The sequence below is a fragment of the Uloborus diversus genome, chromosome 9, assembly GCF_026930045.1.
Source record: "Uloborus diversus isolate 005 chromosome 9, Udiv.v.3.1, whole genome shotgun sequence".
Lineage (NCBI taxonomy): Eukaryota > Metazoa > Arthropoda > Arachnida > Araneae > Uloboridae > Uloborus > Uloborus diversus.
The window spans coordinates 41,099,883-41,126,124 of record NC_072739.1 but is presented as its reverse complement, the minus strand read 5'-3'; positions in this window follow the sequence as shown (position 1 = coordinate 41,126,124).

Below are 26,242 nucleotides of genomic sequence, written 5' to 3'. Positions count from 1 at the left end.
TAGTGTACATAAAGGTGACATCTTATTTGTGTTCAAATAATAAAGTTTATAGAATAAAATTTTTATGGAATTTTGCAATCGAATCGACTTGCATGTAAAAACGAGGATTCTGCAATACAACTGTCCAGCAATGTGATGTAAGTTTTAAAACCTATACATATGTCGAATAAATTAATTTAAAAAATGTTGAGTTAAATGACTATTTAGTAAAACTAAACGATTTCTGTAGATGCGTTTCAAGATTTCATTTTATTGAAAAGAAATGAACATACTTCTGTTCAAGCTCGAGTTACGTAAGACTGTTTTTCTTGATGACGTTTGTATTTAAATTTTTGTATTTAGATAGACACTTGTCTTCAATTCCTTGTTGTATGTAACCTATTTGCCCAGCCATCGGGACAGGTGATTTTTAACTAAAAATTTCAAAAAGAATCAAATAAAATTCTGACCACTACATTGTAGATACTCATCCCAACTAGTCTGGAGTCGTTCAATTGCTTAATTTTTACACTTTTTTTAATTTTTAGAAGTGAGATAGCCATCCAAGCATCCAGTGTACTCTTCCTCAGATATGCTTAAAAAGAAAAACTCCCTCACTGCAGAATTTGGAGATATACACGGATGACTCCAAAACAAAGTGACGGAGGAGCACGCTATGCTGTGCTACGGGATTGGGTCCGCATCCAAAACTGGTCCGCAAGACTCAATCCTTCAAACTCAGTATTCCAGGCAGAGCTTATAGCTATTTTTCAAGGTTTGTCGTATCTGCAAATAAATCACCCTTCTTCTGCCGCAGATCTGTGCTCTGATAGTCTCTCCTCCTCGGAAGATCTGCTGAATCCCATACATCGAAATCCCCTAGTAAGAGAAATACAGAAAATACTCAAAGGCCAGAATGATATTTCATTAAGTCGGATCAAGGCTCACGCAGGACAGATGGGGAATGAAGCGGCAGACTTCTTAACCAAACAACCATCAAACGACCCATGTGCCCCAAATTTAATCTAAACATGCCAGTTCCAAAATCCTTCATAAAACAAAAATTACTAGAACATCTAAAAGATAGTTGGCACACACGTTGGGAAAGTGCAACAACAGGCAGAAGGGTTACACGCCATCTTCCCAAACCCTTCTTTAAAAACCAGGATCAAGAACAGATCTGACACCCTCTTTGTAACTGGGCATGGGCCCTTTCCAGCATATCTCTCTCGATTCAAAATAATTCCATCTCCCAACTGTGCATGTGGTCTCATAGGTACTCCAAATCATTATCTTTACTCCTACCCTCACACATCTCAATTTCACCTAAAGATGAAATTGAGATGTGTGAACTAAAGATAAACAACAGTATCACAATACCCGACAATATTCGTCAAGCAGTTCCGCACCCATCTGGTTCAATTTCCATCTATAATTTAATTGGCAAACCGACTACCCGCAACTACCAGTTCGAAGAAGTTTGCTGATTTTCCAGTCTGTTTTCAACTCTTCCAGATGTATATTGGTAAAGTATGTGGACTTGCGTTGCTGTTTAAGCTGAACTCACTAAGACGTTTCCTTTTCATTGCATTACATGATTGTGTGTCTTAAAAAATGCGTGCTATCAAACATTCTAGCTAAGGTATCCTATTATTATTATCCTCGATTATTTTTAATTTTGTATATATAATGTATATATTTACTTTATTACTATTATATTTCAAAGAAAGGGGAGAAAAAGAGAAAGCCCCGTCGTACTACACTGCTCAAAACAATTAGGGGAGCACATGGTTTTAACAGAATTGCGCAAAGATGTCTACCAATAAGTAACATAAAATGAATCCTCCATAAATTACAGCCTGCCAATAAACGGAAGAAGAAAACTATATGCAAATCAAAGTTCATGACGTCACAAACCAGAAAAAGAAGATAAGGCCAGAAATCGGGATGTTGCAGACACGTCTGTTTTATTGCCGTAATCGTGAGATTTGATTGCGCAGTCTTTCTGTTTTTGAGACAAGCTTAAGAGAATGTCTGAACAACGTGATTTACCTGAATCCATGGCATGGCGTGTCATAGGCCGACTGGAATCAGGCCAAACACAACGGAGTGTCGCGGACGCTGTTGGAGTCGCCAGAAGTGTTGTTGCAAGACTGTGGAATCGATTCCAAGAAACAGGAAATGTCAGACGTCGACCAGGGCAAGGTCGGCCACGCGCCACTACAGCAACTGATGACCGGTATATACGGTTAACAGCCCGTCGAAACAGAACAGAGAATGCTACTCAGCTGCAAAGACAGTTGTTCTTGGCAACAGGACGAAGGGTGTCCAGCCAAACAGTACGTAATAGGCTTCATGGGGGAGGGCTCTATGCACGTAGGCCAATGGTCTGCATTCCGTTGACCCCACGCCACCGTGCGGCCCGAAGAAGATGGGCTGCTGAACATCGATATTGGCAGCAACATGATTGGAGCCAAGTGCTGTTTACAGACGAGTCCCGATTCAGTCTGGAGTGTGACACTCGACGCGTTCTGGTATGGCGGGAGAGGGGCACCCGAAATAACCCCGCATTCGCTCGTGAAAGGTCACAATACAGACGAGCTGGTTGGATGGTATGGGGTGGAATCAGCATAGGCGGACGTACGGACCTGCATATCATTCGGAATGGCACTTTGACGGGCCGCAGGTATGCAGACGAGATACTGCGATCTCATGTCATCCCTTACGCTGGAGCCATTGGCGATTCTTTTATTTTCCAGGATGATAATGCCAGACCACATAGAGCTCGTCTGGTGGAGAACATGCTTGAAGCTGAAACAATACAACGTATGGAATGGCCAGCGTGCTCTCCTGACCTGAATCCAATTGAGCATGTTTGGGACATGCTCGGACGACGCATTGCTGTGCGGCCAAGGCCGCCTGTGACTGTCCCAGACTTGGAGATTGCACTTCTTGAGGAATGGAACAATATTCCCCAAAGTCTGATCGATAACCTCATCGCATCCATGGCAAACAGGTGTGCAGCAGTCTTAGCTGTTCGAGGAGACCACACGGCCTATTAAAACTCATGCATCATGTCAATTCAGAGCCTTTTTTTTATCGTTTACATGCAACCAAATTGTTGCCCTAAATCATCTTTTCATGTTTTTCCCATATTTTCAAATAATTAAAGCTTAATTTCACATTGTTTTATTTTTTTTCTCTGTATTACACATGGATACGCGTGTACTACCCATTTTATGCCAATACGCGGCTGTATCGCACGGTTTTCTTGATTTTTTTGCTTGCTCCCCTAATTGTTTTGAGCAGTGTATCTCGAATACTCTTGCTACAACTGGTTTGCTCTTTTTACATAATATGCCTTTTAATGTAACTCTTTTCGTCACTATTATATTATATTATTCCTGTTTTACATACTTAATTTCCAAAATGAAAGCCAATTAATCGGCCCTTCTTGGATTCACTAAGCCGTTTCTTCCTCTTTTTTGAAAAATGTTGTTATTGGGATGTTAACAGTGGGCCATTACCAGGCATTTCAACTTGGATGTATACAGCCTTTTAACCAAGAGTCTTTACACTATAAGTATTTTTGTATCTTTACTTTTCTGTTAAAATTTTTATTTTAAACGAGGATATATATGTAACAGCATTCTCACCCATTAATTCCTAGTAACTCGGCCCCACTTCGAGCCTACTAACATTTTCAAGCCTTTTCCCCCTTATATAAATATGTATCTTTATATCTTGTGTGTGTGTATAGATAGGTATATGTGTATTTACGATATGTATATGTATTTCAAGAGTTTCCCCTTCAGTTTCTTTCCCTCCCCCTCAACCACCATGGTACCCTTCACCGGTTAAGCTAGAAATGGCAGGTACGAAGGTATCATTGGTTAAAATAAAATAAAATATATTTACATGAGCTTAAGTTTTAATATTCATATTAACATTTTTCAAACGAGGATCAAGAAGGGTATAGAAGATACCCGAGATTGTGACCGGAAAACTTTGAGCTTCTTCTGAGTCTGGTTGAAGATAAAATTGCCAAACAAGACATCCGGATAAGGGAGAGCATCATTGCTGGTGAACGTCTTGCTGTTACCCTTCGATACTTGGCAACTGGTAAAAGTATCTCTTCTGCTATATAAATATGAAGAGAAACTCCTAAATTAGTACACCAAATTGTTAGCTTTCAAGAGTGGTATTCGACTGAATACTAAATTTACAAGAGCAAAGTATGCACGAATTGTTAACTATTGTAATGCATTGTTTTGGTAATCCGTGCAACCTAATAATATGCGGGGTTGTCTCTCCTGTTTTTCCATCGACAGACGACACCCTATTAAATGACGCAAAAGGGATCGGATATTATCTGGTCATGGGAAAACCAGATTAAAGCCAAGCTTCCATAAACTATTCCCAGCATTATTTTCCTATTGTTTTATTTCCTAGACTACTGTTAAATGGGTTTATTTTCATGGCAGTAATGAAGTTGGATGTACGATTTATTTTTGCTCTTTGGTTTGGTTTGATTTATTGACTACACATATTCCAGTTCGTGTGTTGGACTCACAGGACCCACTTTTGAACTCAGGTCCAATGTAACACAAAGTACAAGACATATATAGTCGGACAGAATTTTCACTACTAAGAAGGAAGTTAAACCCCCTCAGGATCACAAGAATAATAGCGTGCAATCTCACTGCGCTATTGAGGCCCCATTTTTGCAGTTAAGCATGTTGCAGTTTGCAAGTGAAGACAAACAAAACAGCTTTAAAAAAAATTAACAATTCATGCGCAAATTGCTATGCACAAATTAGATAAAGTTTTGTTAAAAAGTTTCAATTTTTGTCTTGTGCATTAATATTTCATTCAGAGATTTTGTGTGTTATAAGGGAGAGAAACACTCATTTGTATAGGGAATACATGATTCTTAGTCGTTCTTTTTTTTACAGGTGGTTCTCAAAGTTCCATTGGCTTCAATTATAGAATTGCCCCTAACACCATATCAGGGATTATAGCCGAAGTGTACACTCACCTGTACTTCAGGAAACCTACATGAAGGTTTAGTCTACAGATGAGGAATGGAAAGCCATTGCATGTGCCTTCAATCGAAAATGGCATTTCCCAACTACATTGGAGGCATGAATGGGAAGCATGTAAAAATAACACTCCTCCTCCCGGATCCGGCTCCATGTATTATAATTATAAGGGGGATTTTACCATTGTTCTGCTGGCTGTCGTTGATGCCAATCTGAAATTCATATATATTGATGTTGGCACCAATGGCAAAATCAGCGACGGGGAGTTTGAGCTAAATGAACTTTAAAACCTGCGATTGCGGGGAGAGAGCTACAGATTCCAAATGGTGGCATTCTTCCTGGAACCAACTTAAGCCTAAATATGTACTGGTGGCGGACGATGCATTTCCGCTGTCTCCATACATCATGAAGACTTATTCTGGGCAGAATCTGATGAGAATATTATTTTCAATTATTGCTTGTCACGAGCAAGGCGAATATCAGAGAACGTCTGTGGAATTTTAGCTGCTAGATTTCAAATTTATAAAAGTAACATAACTCCGGAGAAGAGACCGATTAAAATTGTTCAAGCAACCTGCGCTTAGCATAATTTGTTAATGATACATGGTGTCGGATACGTGAGGGAGGAAAATTTAGACACTGAGGATGTGGTTAATTTTAAGATTAAGCTTGGTACTAGGGATTTTGCTAGTAACGCATTAGATGTACTAGAAGATTACCCTCAGTGAACCGCACATTATTCGAAACAGATTCAAACTCTGTTTACAACATATTTTAATACTGTTCGGGGGGTACATTTTTAAAATTAAATGTCACGCCTTCACTATCTTTTTTTTTTAATGTACCAATTCTAAAATGGACGTATGAGGCAGTGAATTTTTTTTGTTTCTAAATCATGCTATATCTCATCACCTACTAGTACCATCTGTTGCACCAAGACTATTTTTTTCACTAATTATCTCCAAATTTTCAATTTTGGCACTTACATCACTTTGCTTCTCACTGCCTCATATGAACAGTTCCTGTATAATTCCTAAAAGTAATCGTGCTTGGCAATAGAATTTTTCTGACTAAATAAACCAATGCCTGTATGTGTTCTTTTTCCTACATTAAAATTACATTTAAAAATTTAAAATATTTGTTCATTGTATGCTTACCCTTATATTTAAAATTAAGATTTATTGAAGTTTTGTTTGTAAATATTGTAGAGTATCATAATCCCTTAATTTCCTTATATAGTATAGCCAATATTCTTTTTTTGCACTGTATACTTTAATAATCATGGCTCTTAAAAGTGGCTACTATATTTTGTGCCTCTAGTATCCAGTAACTATCATTCATGTTTCTAGAGCTTTATGAGCAGGGTAATATATTTTGCTCTGACACATTACTGTACAATTTACCTGTACAACAGAGTACAGGTTGCAAAACTTACGAGGCAATTGTATATGTCACAGTTTTTAGGCCGACAAGACTTTTAACCAATTAGAAAACTTTTAAAAATCTGCGCGGACTTTTTTCTGAGAAGAACAGATTTATTTCGTTATCATTCTAGAACTTGAAGCTAACGTATGAACTTGTTAAAGTCTCCCTACAGAAGTCTTGACTGTACTTAGCGATCATCTTTGCAATCAGAGTCAAACACAAAATATTTTGAGGGAAATTTTTGTTTTTTAATAATTTTTTTTTTGCCTTTACTTTGAAGACTTATTCACAATACCCATTCATGATAATATTGCACTGTTCGTTCTAGAAATTGTATGAAAGAGTGAACTCCAATATTTAGTTTACAAGGGTGTCCAGAAGTCATTCCCCAAGTTTTCTTAGCTTGACAGCTTTATCAAAATTAATTTTAATGGAGTTGTTAAAAAGTAATAAACTTCCATACATGATATGTTTTCTGAAATAAAAATCTCAGTCTACTTAATAATCAAGTCCTTACATACGCCTCTGTTTACGATGCAGTCGAAATCCTAAATTGAAACATACATATTTAAGGTCTCATTAAATTACCCTCCTAACATTTTTGTTTTTAATTTTAAGTAAAAGATATGACACTTTGAAAGTTTCTCATGCGTGCTTATTTGTCAATTAATAACTTATGTTCAAATTTAGTAATGTTATCCATTTTTTCATTTCAAAAAACTAAAAATGTTTCAATTTTTAAAACCCTATTTTTTTTACTTAGTTTTAGTTTAACTTAATTTTATTTATTTTACCACATATAACAAAACCCTCTTTTGAATATGTAATCGCTAATTTTAGTCCCTTTTGACGTTTAGTGCACATAAATGCATAAAAACGACATATATATTTGTATATATGTATTTGAACAAGATATGCAAAACCGACAAATTAAACACAACTACATGTAAACAGTAAAAAACCGGTCTTTTCCAACAAAAAAGTTTCGAGAATATCCCATTCAGTAGAATGTTAAATAACCTCAACCATCTTTTTCCTGTACAAAATAAGAATATTCGACAAACAGTTTGAACATGAAAATAAGTCTTCAAATCATTCGTTGGAACATGCATCACAAAGAATGTCGATGTCGCTTTTTACTATTTCTAAACAATAATTGAACTTGTAAAATATTTAACTTCATCACAATTCTACAATGCTTACTGTTTTCACGATTTTACTTTACAATACACATACAACATGTATCACATTTCAATATATTGGCAGACAACTACAATGTGTTTTGGAAAATTTAGAATTACTTGAATTGATTGGACGCAGGCCTCGAAACAGACCAGACAAACAAATCAACGATTTGCATGATAAAGATGATGTGGATTTCAGGAGCAGATATCGAATCAGCAAAGACACTGTGTATCACTAGATATCTACTCTTCATCTGGAATTGGAAGCGGAGACAATAAGAAATGATGCGCTTTCTGCTCGGGAGAAAATTCTTGCTGCTCCGCGATTTTACGCGACGGAGACAATACAATTAAATATTGGTGATTTAAACAAAATTAGTCAACCTTTTTTTAACCACCATTCAATGCTATAAACGAAGTGTCGAAAAGTCTTGCTTCTCTTTCTAGGCAGTACATTTCCTTGCCACAGACAGAAGAAGAAAGATTACGGATAAATAACTTGTGTTATTCCTTTCTTTTGGACAACTTTTAAAGTGTTTTGTATTAAATAGTAGTTAATAATGAATGTTTAATTTAATTTGAAAAAAGAAAAAAAAATACCCATATATCTTAAATGTTTAACTTTTTGCAACATAAATTGCACCAATGTAAAAGAACAGTAGTAATGCTATATCTTAATTTGTGGTTCATTAAAACATACACAAAGTCTGAGAACCAAAGCATACAATGGTCTCACTGATTCAAAATTAGATTTGCTATTAACGATACAACTTAATTCATTTACGTGTCTCAAATTAAAACTACTATGCACAACAAGAAAACTTCCTTTACTAGGAACAAAACTCATATTATCAGAAAGAAAATCTGATCTTTTTTGTAGCAATAATAGCAGGAAAACAAAATAAATCCAATTACTCAATTTATTTTAATTCATTTTCAAGTTACATTTATATTTTTTTTCGCTCGTGTTTCATCTTAATTTTAGTTTTTTACAATGCATTGGAAACAAAATGATTTTTAAGAATACTGATGAGAAAAAATAAAATTTTTAGAAGTTAGTGTTATACAGGCAAACCAAACTTTCGAACTGAAGACAGACGTAATTTTTTGTATCGGTCTCATAAAAACAAAGTGAAAATCTTTTTTAGAGTTAATATGATCTATGTTTAACAGTGTATAAAATAAAAATAAAATTCAATCTTCTAAAATTTGTTTTACATCAAAATCATGTAGTATTAAATTCAAGTTTTGTACCGTGTAGTTTAGAATCCGTGTTACAACCGTATTTTATTGCATCTGCTTTCCAGAGACAAAATTTGGAATATTGAGGTCCATATTTGTGACTAGTTGCAATTTTTGATTTGAAACACTAGGCACAACAGCGTGCCAAATGGGTCAGCTTTGCGAGACATAAATAAGACACCGCAACTTTAATCAAAATGAGATGTGAGTAACAAGTGTGTAAGTGGATTTTACAAAGTGAGACTTAATAGCGATATACATACATTGATCTGATGTATTAGTCGGGAAACGATACAAAAGCACTATACTGCCACGGGTAGGGGCAGATACTGACACTCATTTTAGGGTGAGTCATGCCGAAGGATATAGAATTTTTAGAGACGAAAAAATTTCTGAAACTGTTTGGGTGTCAAGAAAAAAAACATCGGCCAGGAATATGGCACCTCCTAATGCGTTATTGTTACTAATAAATATAAACACAGAAAAGAAGTGGAATTTCAAATATTTAGCTCCAAAAACAATCAATCAATTGAAAAGATTATGTTTAAGATGTAAATGATTTCAGTACAGTATATTTGAACACAGTATGGAACAAACATAATAATTTCCATATTATCATTTTTTGGATCCCTGGCCACGTGGGCATTGCTTGCAATGACCTGGCTGACTCAGCTGCTAGATCTGCAGGTGCCCATGTAGACGATCTTGTTCCTTTCGACGCCATTAAAAATTCATTTAGCGACTGTCTTATCAGCTATTTACAGTGGAGCTGGAATGGAGAAACGCAAAATAATTTGCACTCCATCCAGCACTCGACAAAAGGTTTCAAGTCATCAAACATCGCCAGGAAGAGAATAAGTTGTAATAGCCCGTCTTCGTATTGGTCATACAAGATTCACCCACAAACATATCTTTTGCCGCGAATCTACTCCAATATACAACACATGCAATGTCAATCAGACAGTGTTGCACATCCTCTCCGTTTGCCCAATTTTCAATCATGTTCGTTTTTAATACTTCAATCAGCTCCATCCATCTTTGAAGGAACTGTTAGGGGACAACCCCCAACCGAAATTGTTCCCTTTCCTTCACTACGCATCTCGGAAACTATTTTTTCCCTGATCCCAAGTAATTACGAAATTTCGGAAAGCATTTTTGTGAATGCGTTCCCGAAAATCAACATTGTGTCCAGTAGCGACTGCGTGGGGAACTTCAGAACATGTTTCACCCGTTATACCACGCATCACCATATTGTAAACAGTCGATTAACATTGTGTTTTTGTCTAGTGTCTTATCAGTCGTAAGTATTGCCATGCAGTACTTGCACTCAAATTTCTACTTGTACTTTTTTTGCTATATATCCTCGAATTTGGAGGGGTCGTTTTTAAGTTCACGGAATAGAGGACAAGGATAGTAAATAAAAATGCAATATTATTTTTCTTTTTCAATATATTCATCTGTAACTCAAAACCACTTCTCAAATCTATCACTAAATTTGTTTATACCTGCATTAAAAAATGTTGAATCTTTTACCGAAAAATATGCTGAAATTGCTTATTTTACTTCTTTATCGCTTGAAAATTTCTTCCCACAAGTTCTTTTTCTTTTTCATTTTGAGGGCAGGTAATAATCACTCGGGACCAGATCTGGACTATTGGGTGGATGATTTTTAATATCAATGCCTACTTTGAGCAGGGCAACCAGCAGAAGACGACTCTTGTGAACTGGAGCATTGTCCTGCAGGAGCAACAATATTTTCGTCAATTTTCCTCTTATGTTTTCTTTAAGTGTTTCTTTAAACTGTTCTAATATTGAAGCATAATATTCTCCCGTTAAAGAGACACCTTTATCATTATAATTGATCAATAATACTCCATCTGAATCCCAAAAGATCGCCGTCATGTGGTTTACAGCTGATTGAGCCACTTTAAATTTCTTGGGCGGTGCTGTCATTTTTTATGCCACTGTATGGAGTCTTGCTTAGACTCACGATCATAAGCATAAATCCACGTTTCATCCCCATTAACAGTTCGAGCCAATACACGATCTTCATCAGTTTTCTTCCCGATTAAGTTGTTTGATTGGCAATAGTTCAAATTGTAATGATGCAGTTAAAATAAAACTTGGTACTTATACTAATGAAGAGTTATAGAACACGTGACGGCTCAAAGTATTCCCACCACTTACTCCCATCCTCGCCATTCCGCGAAATTAAAAACGCACCCTCGTATTTGGAAAAATTAGGCAAAGACGACCGCCGACTCTACTGTGAGTTTTGTGTACAATACTGGAATAATGGCTGCTTCTAACTTCTCTTCATCGATCACTAATGCATTTTCTGGTTCTGGTTCAAAATCGGTAAGCACTAAAATTTCAACCGGGAGCAATGTTGTACAGTCGTTGGGTTCACAGTTTGTAATGCCGCATAGATTGATTAGAAAATCGGCAAGTAACAACCGACTTCTTTGTAAAAAAGAAAAATAGGGAAATCGATGTTCGTTATTTCTTTCTTTTCTGCGAATCTGAAAGTAAATTCATTATAAACACGAAAAAGCAAATTACAAGTCCCATGCAATAAGCCTCAAGCGAAAGTGTACAGCATCCAACAAGTATTTTTCAGATAAATGTCTTAGAAAAGGTTATCTAGGTATGTTATTAATTTGTAAAGCATAGAAATGTTGTAAGTACTTTTCTTTATTTTTAATTATTATTTGGGGAAAATCTTGTGTTGATTAAACGATGCTGAAATTATGGAATGATATTATTTTATTCGAAAAATTTACTCTCTTGGGCAAAGTAATTTTCCAGGCAATCTTGGTTAAATATGCTCATCAGAACAAAGGAATTTTTTCTAATAAATCCAGTAAAATTTGCTGACATGCACTAAGCGTCAGATACATCCTTTGATACAAGGTTTTTTTAATTTTTTATTTATTTTTATTTTTTTTTAGCTTTGTCAACAAATTTTATTGTTTGAAAAAAATAAAATTTCTCCCTCCCACTCTTGAAAATGTATGAAGCCTCATTCCACTCGCTAAAAGTGGTTTGCTTGACGACCGTTGTCAATTCGACCGTTAACACTGTCAAAAATGATGTCCATGGTCTGTCAAAATTCGGGGGTATATGTCGCTGAGGCTGGTACATATCCTGAAGTCATTAAGAAGCTAGAGTGCATGGTATGACGCAGAACTTGCGCCATTGGCTTTTAACTTATTGAAGATTGTCAAATACACATGCTTTTTTGTAAGCTTCATTAGCATCCTGGCATCACTTACTTCCATTAACTTCAGGTCAAACAAGTGGGCCTGTTTAATTCGCTCCCAGTTTGCAGTTTTAATCAGTTCAAAATGTGCAGGATATCTGCTTAGATTGTTTCTTACACATTTTTATAAATGCGTTGAGCCCGCATTTTCCCCTTTACCTATCTTACGCCCCTTAACAAAGAAATAAGGCTAATCTACTATTCTGTTTTTGGGACTTAAATTTCCAGAAAAATTCTTGGGAGTACCCCCAATCCTCTATCCCTCCACATCATAAAAACTTCGTCTCTATAATTTCAATAAGATTAAAATTCCGGTGGAGAGGCTTATCTTTCCCTCCTACCACTGGTTTTAGCATTTAGTTTTCTCAACCTGTTCCCAACACGTTTCTGAACATGCCCGACGCCTTCTAGTCTAGTCACATGGCTTCTTTCATAGACCTTAAAACCATAATAATCAGTTTAGAGAATCTTCTTGTAGATTTCGAGCTCTCAAATATACGATATACTATACGCCAAGTGGTTCCATGCTTCCTGCCAATCCAACATACCTTGCACAAACGTGGATTTTAGTTCTCCTACTGCAATGCTGACAATTTTTAGAGTACTTCGGAATCCAGTATCTTTCCAGTATCTGTGGAAAGTACTTTCACACATCCATTCAAAGAGGAGTATCCTCGCTTTTGCCCATGTACCATCGCAGATACTCTGCAGGCAGTAATGTCTGAAGATGATTGTTTGCGATATTTATCATCTCCTTGGCAGTTTTAATCATAGCGGTTTCTGACACGCTTGTGGCAGCTTCCATTATGCGCTTTTCAGTAGCTCTAAATGCTGAACTTGTCATAACCGAGGCAGTTTTAATGTAGCTCTTAGCTTCTTTCCGGCAGAATAACCTCTTCCAATGAGTCGCAAGTCGTAGACAAACTATTGATTTCAGCTGCCTTACCATTCTTCTTTGATGATGCAAATACTTTCGAGAAGTCGCAATTTCTACATTTTAAAGAAAACTGTGAGAAGAGACTGAATCCTCTTTCAAAAACATTGGTTCAGTTAAGCAAAATGAACAGCACAAAAGCAATATAATGCTGACAAACATTTGCAACAAATGTGCGAATATCATTCAAATAAAATTTTTCTTCTGAATTCTCAATCTCCTTTTGATTTGCAGAAGAATTACAGGTACAGAAACTTGTGCCAGGTGCGCTGAACCCGGCCACGATAGCAATGAATGCAAAAAGGAATATAAATATGTCAACTGCAAAGGAGACCACCCGTCTTACTTTAGAAAATGCTCTAAATGGCTATCCGAAAAAGAAATCCAAGTAATCAAAACCACTCACAATATATCATACCCTGACGCCAGAAAAATTGTCCAGTCTCGTACGCCTACAACTGGACATTCATATGCTGCAGCAGTAAAAAAGTATACAATACCATCAACAACAAACAGATCTTAAAATAAACACAATAACCAGCACCAAGGCACGTAGCTCACCTAAATCAAGAAAAAACACCTCAATATTTCTAAACCACTGCAAAAAAACACTAACGAAATAAAAATACAAACTTCACAAAATCCTAGCTCAAGTTCCTCAGCTACTTTGATATCAAAGAAGCAAATAACCAAAAATAAAAGAAAACTATTGGAAAAAAAAACTTATTCAACCAGAAACTAAAATTGGGGTAGTCTCTAAACAAAGGCACCCTAATCTTTATAATTTTGAAAAAGAGGAGTCCTTGCTTTCTAGCAAAAAAATTAACTTGACTAAATCGCATCGACTTCACTCCAATGAAGAAGGTGAGGATGTTGAGTTTAAAAATCTTCCGCAATCCGACGACGAAGGGTGGACGGACTATCCTGCGAAATGAGTCGCTCTTCTTTTTTCCGGCCGTTTTTTCTCCTTTTTCTCTACATGGCCTAAGCATTCTTTCTAGGAATTGTCAGAGTTACTCGCACGTCACGGATATCAAAGATCTTGTCGAATTTCACTAACCGGTCATATTCTGTCAGCAAGAAACATTTCTGTCCCCTGTTGATAGACAGATTTTGAAAGGTCTTGACGTATACAGCAAGGACTTCTTGACAGGTGACCGTCGTTGCGGAGGAGTGGCACTGCTGATCTCTAATATCAACACGTGCCTTCAGGCAGTAGCTGCGTGCGTTCACCTTCACTCGACGTATACAGTTTGTTCTGTATATATTCCACCTTCTTATGACTTAAGAAGCATGGAATTACATACACTGGTAGATCAACTTCCTCCCCTATTTACCATCTTGGGGGATCTTAATAGCCCCAACCCTCTCTGGGGGAGGGATCAGCCAGAGTTGTAATTTTGCCTCGACCGAATTGCTATCATGTAGCCGTGTGAATGCAATCAGAGATACAAGTTTTACTCCATGAATTATAACCAGATCTCCGGTAATAAGTGCCTTTATGTCCTATTACGCAGTACTTTTTGTAAAATAGTGATGAACTGTAGGTCAGCGGAACATGTGATCCAAAAAAATTGAAGAACTCGCTCTGCGGCTAGCCCTGTCCAAAATTGATATAAGCGTACTGCACCAGTCATTTAAGAGCACACAGATATATTCTAAAGACCTCTTGTGCGGAAGATCCGACCCGATACATGGTCTCATGGATCAATAAAGTAAAGTTCGTGAAACAACTTGTTCACATATCAAATATTGTACACAGATATTGTTTCCCCATTCCTCTCACAAATAGAAAATATGTTCAGGTACACTTTGTGCGAAACACAGTCATTAACTTTTGTGAGGAGAGAAGGTGTACTTAATGCAACTTATTATAAAACCTCTTTTACTTTTAACTATTATAACAGCCAGGAGCCTGATGCTTGGCAGGCGCTATGCTCACATATATGTCATCTCCACGGTATGTCGGAGTCAAAAATGCGGGCACTGGAGGTCTTCTGTGCATGACATTTGTCATCCTACAGGTATTTCGATTTTTAACATAGACAATCATCTTTAGAAAAACCTAAGATCAACTTTTTATCCCCTCCATGTCTGGATTGAGGTAGAAAACATTAATTAGTACGTGCTATGTTGTGATTACTTAAGACAGATTTTTTTTAGTGCTGAGGAGAAACGAGGCTAAACCTTAGTGTGCAGTGTCATATTTAGCGCGCAGTGTTTCTTGACATCAGTTGCTTTTCCGAGTTTTCCATTTGATTTGGGTCATTTATCGGAGGAATTGTATGAATCTTAAAATGCTGAGTGGTTGGCCGTTAGTTTTCTACGTATTTGGTAAGTATTTTACGAAAATCAAAATATATTTAAGATTCCTAGATATTATAAGTTTTAGGACTAGTGCTTGCAGTTTTTGGTCACATTTCGATTGCCAACCGTTCCGAAGAAAAAAAGTTATCACTTCAATAAACAGAAAACATTTTTAGAACGTGGTAGCATTTTTCGTCATTAGCCTGCACGATAAGCTTTAAAATGAGGGGTAAATCAAAGACATCGATCAAGAAATAAGGAAGATCTCGCGTAAGAACAAAAAACAGGCTTCAGAAATAATATATAAGGATTATTGGTTAATTTACAATAAATATATGAGGATGATTTGTATATATATTGTTTTTTTACAAAACATTTTAAGCAACGTTTAATATTTTCTCCTAAAAGTGCCTTAAGCTTTGCCTCATGGCTGACTCGAACTGACACCCACTGGATCGCGATGCCCGCGTCTTCAGGTCGCCAGCGTGTCTACGCATATCTTATGTTTCCAGCATTCTATATTAAAATTGAATTTACGCCGTTACGTGCGTTATGTCACAAACGGTTTATCCTCCCATAAGAAGTTATCACTTAAAAATAATTTTCTACTTCAACAAAATATGACGACACGAGTATCAATTTTTGAAAATTGCTTTTATTATCATAGCTTTTGGTTCAGCAAGTTTATCTTTTCTTGTTTGGAATAGACTACATTGTGTTACTTTATAGCGAAAATCTTATTAGATAGGGGGCGCTAAAAGCAGAGTACATATTTCACCATTTCACTTTGTCCCACATACCCCTACAATGTTTACATTTCCAAATTAAGTGCAATGGCATTCGTTTACTCTATTCGTGCTTATATTGATTTCAGGGCATGATAAGTCCGGCGTTATTTAATTAACAACGAACTGGTTTCCGAAGGCTGAGAAGTGTTTCTTGACATCAGTTGTTTACAGAAGTTTTCCATTTCGGTCATTTATCGGAGGCATCGTCTGTGGCTACGTACGTGATCTTGAAATGCTGAGTGGTTGGCCGTTAGTTTTCAACGTATTTGGTAAGTATTTTACGAAAATCAGATTAAATTTAAGATTCCTAGATATTATAAGTTTTAGGACTAGTGCTTGCAGTTTTTGGTCACATTTCGATTGCTAACCGTCCCGAAGAAAAAAAGTTATCACTTCAATAAACAGAAAACATTTTTAGAACGTGGTAGCATTTTTCGTCATTAGCCTGCACGATAAGCTTTAGAATGAGGGGTTTGGTTAGTTTGCTCATTTTTTCTGGCACAAGAGCCCTTGAGGACTATGCTGCGCGATTAAAAAAAAGGGGGGGGGGAGGTAATCAAAGAAATCGATCTAGAAATAAAAAAGATTTCGCGTAGGAACAAAAAACAGGCTTCAGAAATAATATATAAGGATTATTGGTTAATTTACAATAAATATATGAGGATGATATGTATATATATTGTTTTTTTTTTTTTACAAAACATTTTAAGCAACGTTAAGTATTTTCTCCGAAAAGTGCCCTTGAGATTTGCCTCATGGCTGACTCGAACTTGCACCCAATGGATCGCGATGCCCGCGTCTTCAGGTCGCCACCGTGTCTACGCATATCCTACGTTCCTAGCATTCTATATTAAAATTTAATTTACGCCGTTACGTGCGTTATGTCACAAACGGTTTACCCTCCCATAAGAAGTTATGACTTAAAAATAATTTTCTACTTCAACAAAATATGACGACACGAGTATCAATTTTTGGAAATTGCTTTTATTATCATAGCTTTTGGTTCAGCGAGTTTATCTTTTCTTGATTGGAATAGACTACATTGCGTTACTTTATAGCGAAAATCTTATTAGATAGGGGGCGCTAAAAGCAGAGTACATATTTCACCATTTCACTTTGCCCCACATTCCCCTACAATGTTTACATTTCCAAATTAAGTGCAATGGCATTCGTTTACTCTATTCGTGCTTATATTGATTTCAGGGCATAAGTCTGGCGTTATTTTATTTAACAACTAGCCGCCTTCGATGACCAGCTGGTCCGCCTTTTTACGCAAAGGTTGCCACCTTCGGCGGCTGCTTAGACAATTTAGCGACGGTATTAATCAATGTTCTTTATATATCAATTTTTTCATCTGCCTTTTTTAGCCAATGCTGCCACCTTCGGCGGCTGCTTAAATAAGTTTCGTGGCGGTATCAATCAATCTATATCATTATTAATTTAAATAAAATATTTTCCAGATCTATCTCCAGTTTGGTCGTTTGGAATATTTTTAAAGGAGAGGGAGGGGAGACACAAACAGCTTGCTCTTCATGCAAATTTTGTTGAAAAATAACAAAAAACACTTCCACTTTTACTTGAAAGCATTATTTTTCCAAAGTCATGGTGTGGGGGGGGGGGCATTGACATCCCGTTCAAGTTCCTTAAATGACGGGCATGTCTCTTTCTTGCTGTCCATCTACTATATCGACCTCTGCATTTGTCTATCTATCTATCTCTCTATCTATACGATCTATGCGTATCTGCCTCTAACGTGACGGTAATTAACAATCTTTTTTTGTTTATATACAAGCAGCCGCCACACAGTGTGGTATAGTGGGCAAAAATCCACCGAACTCGCGGGTTTTGAGCTAGGATCTTTTATTATGGCTCAAAATGTGGCAGAATTCTTCGACTATTTCGTAGTGGTGCTTCAATTTTGAATTTCTTAACCTCCTAAGCGCCGCAGAGCTCAGAATGGACCCAAGTCGCGATTTTGAAAACTAAAAAGTATGACCATATTTTTTCCCTGACATGTGGCTCAATGCTTAGTATAAATCGACGAATTGGATGATAAAACACAACTTTTGATCGCTGCTGGTTGTTTAGAAATGCTTTTTTCTACCGTATAAGTCATTAAAAACCTGAAAAATCAGGTTTTTCCATTGAAAAACTGGGTTTTTAACGGTCTTCACACATTTCCCGCGCAAGAACAAATACATATTTTAATTCTAATCTACAAGTTTTCAATCATTTTCCAAAGTTCAAAAGATAAAAACCTCCCTAAAACACCGAAAAATTGCTCCAAGTCCGAATTTCAGCTCGAGATCCTACCATTGTCCACGAGAATACATCTGTGCAATTGCGGCAAACAGCTTATTTTACATGTATACATTTTGAGAATAAATCGTCTGCGTTTGAATGAAGACATTTACAAAGAAATAGTGCAAGTTTCGGAAGATGTACTGAAAATTTTAAAATTAAAAGTTAATGCCTTAGATTATGAGGAGGAGAAATGTTGCGTTCTGATGGCTGATGAAATGTCAATTTTTGAGGCTATTGAATTTAATGTTTCCACAAATCAGTTATCGGAGAGGTGACTTCCTGGTCAGACAGGCACAGCAAATAAAACTAGTTTTCATGCTTGGAGGCATGAGTACTTGGTGGAAACAAGTTTTTTCTTTCCACATCTGTAATGCCACATTGATGGGGAAGGTATGAAGAAATTCGTAATTAATGTCATCAGAGAAAATGATAAAAAAAAGCATTGGAAATTTTATGTGCAACAACGGATATGGGGTCTTCAAACCAGACTATGTGGTGGTCTTTTGTCATTAGTTGTGGCACGACTGAAACGAAATCCAGAATTCAGCGTTCTTTCAACAGCTCCAGAACAATGGGTTTTAGTGCAGATGTTCCTCATCTGTTCAAACATATCAAATCCTCATTAATAGCAAACCTAAAGATTGTACCCTAATTGAAGTGTGTCTAGAATTGTTATGTAATAACCAACATAATTAACCCCAAGCATTTGGAAAAACTTGCAGATTTTCCAATAAGATATGGATTTAAAGCTAGCACCCAAATTTACCCCCTCAACATCTGAAAGACAGCCACTTCGACCAGATAAATGTTTCGAAGGTCACTCATATTATCAGCAATAATGCATGTGCTAATTTTAAGTATATTTCTGAGGAAGAACAGGACTAATCTTACCACAGCCTGGTTTATAAATAATGTATGAAAATTGTTTGCGTGAATGACATCAAAACACCCAATAATAGCTCTGAGCAAGAAAAACTGCAGGGGGCTGGTTCGGGATCTGTGGGGTAAAAAGTACTAAAAACTGCTAAAAATTACTTCAAACATTGAATAACTTTTTTTCTAATTAAAATATCAATCGAAATTATAGCCCGTAGCCTTCCTCAATGAATGGAGTATTCAATACAAAAAGAATTTTTCAATTCGAACCAGTAGTTCCTAAGATTAGCGCGTTCAAACGAACGAACAAACAAACTCTTCAGCTTTATATTATTAGTATAGATGTTTAAAAAAAAAAATCTTCGAGAGGTATCGAACCCGGATTGACCGCTCGGGAGTGCAGCTCGCTGACCATACAGCCACCGAGCTGTTGCTGGTGAGAAATTTCTACTAGTATGTATAAGCTGCGCGTAAAACTTTAGAGGCTGTTTTCTCGGAATGTTCTGGCTAGTGCACTTTATTACTTTACTGTGTGGATACTCTCAAATTATACTACTAATTTGCAGAATTTCTTGCCGATCTGAATTTCCGAGGACGTAAGGTCTCTTGTAAGATTAAGTTATATTGAAATGCATTCGTATTATTATAATTAACAGGGGTGCACACAAGGCGGAAGACATGGCTAAAACTGAGTTGTCGAAATTTTTATACTGCTGTTTCCAGGGAACTTTTTCCCTTCCTTTTACAAAAAAGGAAGTATTGTATTCGCGAAAAAATTTTCACTCAAAAATATGTCTTAATTTCTATTTTGTTCATCCCGAATGAATGTTGAGTTTATTTTTCAACCCGACCACTCGTGGATATATGCCTAGGAACGTAGAGACACCCGAAATATCTATTTTGACGATCCCCAAATTAATTACAAGTTTTCTCGTGACGTCTGTATGTACGTATCTCGCATAACTCAAAAACGGGATGTCGTAGAAAGTTTAAATTTGGTACGTGGACTCCTAGTGGGGTCTAGTTGTGCACTAGGGTGGTCACAAAAAATCGATTTTCGAATTTCTTCCGCGGCACCCCCCTAAAATGTGCCAATGGACTAGAAAACATGATTTGCAAAGTTTCAGCTCAATCCAATAATATTAACACTTGCCGCAAAGAGGCTAAAGTTACGAAAAACAGTGATTTTTAGCAAAAAATCGTAGTTTTTCTTATTTAAATCAAAAAATTTTCATCCTAGAAACTTCGTTTTGGTCTCATTTTATAGGAAATTTTATTCTCGTGATAAGCTATCTTATCCATTTTTTAAACAAACTTTTCAGAATGGTACTGGGCATTTTTCAGGTCGGGTCATGGAAAATACCATCAATAAAGAATTTTCATGCAAAGATCTAAAAGCATTACAATACTCAATTACATTTATTTGATTTTAATTTATCCATTAAAGTGGTAATGGCTTCGATATGACCGATTTTGATGAATGTAGAAAAATGTACCTGCATTCGGACATAACTTGTAATAGAAACTGTCGTTAGTTAGAAATTAGATTTACACCAGTTTCAGCTGTGACATTGACAACCCTTAAACTGTTTACTATCTTTTTAGTTTTAATATAATATTGGTTTTCACACTATTCATCAAGATCAGTATTTAAAAACTTAGTATCGATTTCGAATCTCTGTAAAAAATTATTTCTTAAAAAGTTTGAGGAGAAATAAAAAAATCTACTTCTTTGGTTTAGTAAACTAAGCTTCTTTCAGATTGAGCTGTGCTTTTGTATCCCTATCATCACAATCATCTTCAATTATCTCCTACTCCGGATTTTAATTTTGCAGCCTTCTTTGTTTTGATCCTTTTTTCTCCCTAAAGTCATCAAAAAAGGGAAATGCAACCTTCTCCGAGTTCAGGGACCACAAATGATTGATTATTTTATGTAGTTCTGTGTCTACATCATCTTCATAAATACTCTTGTATTGAATGAAAGATTTTGCTAACTGTATATCTTGGTTGGAACCCAAAGCTGGATCGCAGACAATATTGTTCATAAACAATCAAATATCTTCAACACCTTTTATCTTTAAATCAATTAAGGAAAGCTGATCCCTGAGAAGATATATTTTTAAAGAGTATTAGAGACGTAGTTAGAGACACACGTGTGGTCGAGTCGAAAAGAAAACTCAATATTCATACGGGGGTGAGTAAAATGGCAATTAAGGTCGATTTTTGAGTGAATTTTTTTCGCGACTACAGTACTTCCTTTCTTGTAAAAGAAAGTAAAAAACAGACAATTTTTTCTTCAAACCAGTAACGAAGCATTAACTTCCACTCAGGTCACGTAGAAACCTTTTGAAGTGCCAAAACTTGAAGTTACAAATTTTAAGCGATTCACTGACGCGATGAACACTAAAAAGGAGTTCATTAATATTTCGCTGCTTTGAATTGAAAGAAAAAGAAATGAATATCATATAAATCTGTCATTCTTCTTTCGAATGATCTGACGGGTCAAGGTTAGGAGAGCAAAAAGTTAGGGGGTAATATATCATTTAACACTTCACGCACAGCCTATGAGAAGCAAGTTCCTTTACCGAGGCCTCTTTGGTAAGAGACGGAAATTTCTGAACTTCGGTTCCAAGATTTTAGACGTCTTTTTCACAGACAGAAGTCATTTAAATCAGGGTGGTTTAGTGGTTGCTTTTCCCAATCTCAATGTTTGCTAGTATCCTACTCCGGAATTAAAAGTTTTGTTCGTCAAATCTAAATTACTACTGTTTCCAGTAAGTTAATTCTAAGGCTTTTTAGAAACATTAAGTTATTTAAAGGAGTCTTTTGCATAAGGCTTTTAATCTGTAAAAATTTCAACGGCATGTTGCATTTACTATTTCTGGATCTTTGTGCTTCCCTTCACGATGGAATTTTGTGATAACCATGGACAAGATAAACATCTCGTTGAGCTAGTGCATCAAATGCTTTCATCAAGTTGTGTTCATCTGTGTTCTGGTTGGTTGGTTGGTTTGCTTATTTGTAATGGCGCAAGAGCCCTTGAGGGCTATACTGCGCCAAACATTTTATCAGTTTAAAATTTATGCAAATATATAAAGTCATTATATAATAAAATTGATGGGGAGAAATGTATAAACATCAGTAGTTTAAAAAAACTAATAAAAAAACATGTAAACATTAAAAATTTTTAAAAACGTATGAAACAATATGTCTGATTTACATCACATGTAATGCATGTTGGAGCTGGTTCATGACATAAGAGATATTTGTGGGTGAATCTGGTATGTCCAATGCGAAGTCGAGCTAATAAGACTTGTTCTCTCCTGGTGATATTTAATGATTTAAAACCTCTAGTGGAGGGCTGGATAGAATGCAATTTGTGTGTTTCGAGATTCCAAGTCCACTGCCAATGCGTGTTAAGATGTTCAGAAATTACGTTTTTTATGTCATCAAAAGGGACAGTATCATCAAACAGGACACTTGCGGCTCTGGCAGCTGAATCGGCTGCTTCATTGCCTGAAATTCCCACATGACCAGGGATCCAACAGAAGAGAACATGAAAATGATTTTGTGTAAGATTTTTGAATAGATGATATGACTGTAGGATAATAGGGTGACTGTTATTATTGCAGTGAGTGATGGCTTCCACTGAACTCTTTGAGTCAGTGTATATCACCCATTTTTTGTAACCGGATTGGGTTATTGATTGAAGAGATGTATATATGGCTTTTATTTCTGAAGTAAATACAGAGCAAGATGGATTTAATTTTTCTGCCGTAAAGTGACTATCAACTATTGTAGAAAAGCCAACGTGATTGTTTGCTTTTGATCCGTCAGTAAAAATGTCTTTATAGTGCGAATATTTGCTTTTTGTATCATAAAATATTTGCTGGTAAGCTGTATTTGGTGTAATCTCTTTAGAGAATTTAGCGAGGTCATTGACAGCAGATGTATTTACTTCACACCATGGTTCAGTTAGGTCTATTGTATGCAAATCTGAGAGAACATTGCGCATTTGGATCCCAAAGGTTGGGATTGCAGAAGGGCGATGACGAAATAAGACAACATTAGATGGATTAAAAATATGAAGGTGTAAAGGGTGATCAGTATAAGGTTTTAATTTGAAGTAGAAGTTCAAGGAAATATTGAGGAGTCTATTGTTTAAAGATTGTTCATGAGCAAGAATAAGGAGACTGTTGATAGGAAGGCGCCTGTGCAGATGCGCAGTGCCTGATTATGTACTGGATCCAGAGCTTTCAGACAGCTTTTTGCTGCAGACCCATAAATTTGGCAACCATAATCAAGTTTTGAGCGTGTTAGAGCCCTGTATATTCTTAACAGAGATTCTGTATCAGCACCCCAAGAAGCGTTCGCCAAGACGTCAAGGATATTTTATTTCAATAGACATTTTTTTCTCAGCTCTTGTTATGCGGTATAAATTTAAGTTTATTATCAAGTGTGAGACCAAGGAATTTTTCTTGGTCCTTTAAAGCTATTGGTTGATTGTTAAGGAGAAGATTTGGATCAGGGTGAAGCCCTCTTTTACGGCAGAAATGAATACAGAAGGTTTTTTGAGCAGAGATAGTGAAGTCATTTTCCTCTGCCAAGTGTGATGCTTTATTTATAGCGATTTCAAGTTGTATTTCAATGATACTCATGTTCGATGAAGAGAAAGAAATTTGAAAGTCATCAACGAACATGCTACCCTTGACAGCGGGAGGCAATTGTTCAATTAAGCTGTTGATTGCTATTACGAAAAGAGTTACGCTTAGAACACTTTCCTGGGGATCTCCTTCTTCTTGGATAAAGGTATCTGACAGAACAGACTTGACCCGTACGCGGAAAGTTCGATCTCTTAGAAAATTCGAGAGAAAAATCGGTAGATTACCTCATAACCCATACTCGTGCAGAGTTTTGAGAATCTCATATCTCCAGGTACGGTCATACGCTTTTTCAATGTCAAAAAATACGCTCACAAGATGTTTTCGTTTGAGAAATGCTTCTCTTATAGATGTTTCGAGAAGCAGTAGGTTGTCTAAGGTGCATCTGCCACGCCTGAATCCACTTTGGTATAAAAATAGCAGATGGTGTAACTCCAGAATGTACATGAGTCTGGCGTTGACCATCCGCTCCATAAGTTTACATAGGCAGCTTGTAAGAGCTTTGAGTCTATAGCTGTCGGGTTTATCCGTTTGTTTGTTTGGTTTAAGAAGAGGAATTATTATTGTTTGGCTGCAAGATTTTGAGAATCTATGTTCAGGATAAATTCTATTGAAAAGCTGCAGAATATTTTCTAGTGAGGACCTGCTTAGATTTTGTAACATGCTATTGTGAATCTCGTCAGGGCCTGGTGATGTGTTTTTTGATTTTTGTAAAGCAATATTAAGTTCTTGAAAGGTAAATTTTGTGTTGTATTGATGAATAATGTTTGAATTAAAATCTAAAACTCTTCGTTCTTTATGTGATTTGATATCTAAAAACTTAGAACAGTAGTTATTTGCGCTGGAGACTTCAGCTAAATAAGTGGCCAGACAGTCAGCCACCTCTTTGTGATCAGATAAAAGTTGACCATTTTTCTCCAGAATGGGAGCAAAAGATGTGTTGTAATTTCCAGCGATTTTCGTTATTTTACCCCATACAGTCTTAAACGAGGTGGACATTGTGATTGTGCTGACGTAGGCCTGCGACGAGTCTAGCTGCTTCTTCCGTCGAATCCTTCGAGCTTCAGCACGAGTTCGTTTAAGTGCCACGAGATTTTGTGTGGTTGGATAACGACGAAACGTGTTCCATGCCTTTTTTTGTGTCTTATGAGCCTCCTGACAATCAAGGTTCCACCAAGGCTTAGGAAACTTGATCTTGCCTTTAGTGGTTCTTGGCAACGCTAGCTGCGTTTAAGATAATGTCAGTTACTCGCTTTACCGCTACATCGATATCAATATCAGTCACGTCTTCCGATGTTATTTCTGCCAACTGGGTAAATGCTGCCCAATCAGCTCGATCAATGCCAAGTCGAGCTTGCTGATGCTGCTGATGGCCGCAGCGTCCAGTAGAGGTTATCCTGATCGGAAAGTGGCCACTGGAGTAGAGACCACCCTCCACCTGAAAATCCCAACGTGGCAGAAAAGAAGGTGAGCATATTACGAGATCGATGGCATGGTAAGATTGGGTAGGAAGATGAAAATAAGTGTTTTCACCGTTATTAAGAATGCAAAGATCATTGTCTTCAATAAAATTTTCTGTTGTTAAGCCTCTACTGTTGGAGTCTGGACTCCCCCTCCCCCAGAGAGGAATATGGCCATTGAAATCCCCCAAGATGAGAAATGGGGGAGGAAGTTGATCCACGCTTCTCAAGTCATAAGAAGATGGGATATATACAGAACAAACTGTGAACAGCGAGTGTAGATGAACGCGCGCAGCTACTGCTTGCAGCGATGTGTTGATATTGAGCTGGCTAGATGCATAATCATTGCTGATTAGCAATGCCACTCCTCTACAACGACGGTCTCCTGACAAGCAGTCCTTGCGGTATATGTCAAAACCTTTCAACCTCGGTCTATCAGCAGGGGACAGAAATGTTTCTTGCAGACAAAATATGGCCGGTTGGTGATATTCGACAAGATCCTTGATGTCTATGACATTATGCGAGTAACTCTGACAATTCCAAGAAAGAATGCTCAGGGCCATGAAGAGAAAAGGAAGGAGAAACGGCCAGAAGAAGAAAAAGCAGCTCAAGAAGGAGGATGGTCCGTCCACCCTTCATCGTCGGATCGCGGAAGATCTTCAAAATCGATTTCCTCATCCTCCTCTTGGGGGGGGGGGAGGTTGTTGAAGTTTTTCAATTTGGGACTTAGTCCTCTTTTTTAAAATTATAAAATTTTGGGGGCCTCTGTTTTAGAGAC